The following is a 1,827-nucleotide window of genomic DNA, read 5'->3' as shown; positions in this document are numbered from 1 at the left end:
ATTTGCATTGCCAATTATATCAATTTAAGTGTGTAAATAAAACACCTCAACTGAAAAATTCAAATCAATTCTGCCCGTTCAGTTGAAACTTTTAATTTTAATTCGTCTTGATAAAGCTTAAAGTTCGAGCATGGAATCAAACCTAATTGTTCAACAAAACTCAATCAATTCCATCTCGAATTGAGCTCAAACTTTGAAAACAAAAACTACTCTAGCTTCCCAGATTAATCTAAAATCAAAATAAAAGAAACAACCACCACCATATTAAGAATTGCAACATTTAGCGTTATCATGTCTACAAAATCCCAGATTCCATCCATATTACTGGTTCATAACATTAGAGAGAGAGAAAACCCCAATAAAACTAAAGTTCAAACAGTTGCAAAACATATAATTGAAAGCTAAAAAGACAACCTTAATCGACGCTCTACATGACATCCTCGGCCGAAAACTTAGTCTCCTTATCGTTATCAGCTGCGGCGCGTCCCTTGGCTTTACGATCCAGCAATGACTTCCGATCCTTGTCGAGTCTGAGCTTGGTGATGACAACCTTCGATGGGTTGATTCCGACGTTGACGGTGGAACCGTTCACCTTCTCCCGGGTGATGCGCTCGATGTGGATCACCCATTTGCGACGGTAGACTTGAACTACTTTCCCTTCGCGTCCTTTGTAGGTCCCACGAACGACTTGGACCTCGTCGTCCTTTCAGACCGGCATGGACCGGACGTTGTACTTGGACCTCAGATCGGATGAGAGTGGCGCGCTCATGCGCACGAGGCGGACGGACGAGGGGGCCGTAAAATGGGCCTTGCGGCGTGAAGAGGAGACTCGTGGGTTGTACTTCATTGTTAAGGCGACGGGATGGCGACTGGTTCCTCTTCGACTCGGCGGCGGCAAGTGAAGAAAGAGGGGGAATAGGTTTTGGGAAGAATATAAGGTTGCAGAGTGGGGGAAACTAGGGTTTGCTTGGGGATTTGTGGATCTGGGCTTTATGGTTCTAAATGGTTACCGAGTCCTATCTTAGTTTTTATTGGTAAATTATGTATTTAGTCACCTAATTATCACGTTAAATTTATTTTGATTACTTAATTATTTTTAATCATATTTAACGTTATGTTTTGGTCAGATGTTGTTAAAAAATAAACATAACTGTTAACATGATAAGTTTTTTTTCAGTTATGATGTGACATTGTCTTATGGTGACATGTCAACATCAGTGTTAATTTTTTAACAGTGAGTGATCAAAATGAAATCAAAACAAAACTTTAAGTATAACTTTTAAAATATTATAATTGAATGACCAAAATAGAACTAAAGTGATTAATTACGTAATTTATCCTTTTATATTTTCAATTATAAGAAAATAAACCTATTTCTAATTAGGGATGAAAAAAATTAACTCTCCACATTTATTAAAATACTTATTTTGATCTATATCTCTTTAGACTATATTAATTTTAACAATTTAACTTTTTAATTAAAATAGGTCACATTAAATGAAAATTACAAATTAATTAAAAGTCGATATATATTATTAAAATGATATTTTATTCATATACTAAATTAATAACGTCACATGTATAAAGTAACATAATATAATAATATACGCTAAATAACCTAATATGATAAAATCATTTTTAATAAGATTTAATTTTAGAGATCATTGTCTATTAAAAAAGTAGAGATTATTGTCGAACATTTGATAAGATTTTTAATAATAACTTATTGTATAAAGTAATTTATAATTTTTTAACAAGTATACAACTCAAGAATTACAATAAGATTTTTGTTATTTTTTTAAAAAAAATTGTTCACTTTAATATGAA

General features: G+C 33.2%; 1 pseudogene; it reads right to left on the bottom strand.

Moving 5' to 3' along the window:
• Positions 1-289: 289 nt before the first annotated feature.
• Positions 290-928, bottom strand: LOC120139367 (annotated as a pseudogene).
• Between the last annotated feature and the right edge of the window lie 899 nt (positions 929-1,827).

This window comes from Hibiscus syriacus, unplaced genomic scaffold (assembly GCF_006381635.1).
Source record: "Hibiscus syriacus cultivar Baekdansim isolate YM2019G1 unplaced genomic scaffold, ASM638163v2 tig00110744_pilon, whole genome shotgun sequence".
In the NCBI taxonomy this organism is placed as follows: domain Eukaryota; kingdom Viridiplantae; phylum Streptophyta; class Magnoliopsida; order Malvales; family Malvaceae; genus Hibiscus; species Hibiscus syriacus.
This window is presented reverse-complemented; position numbering and strand designations above follow the sequence as displayed.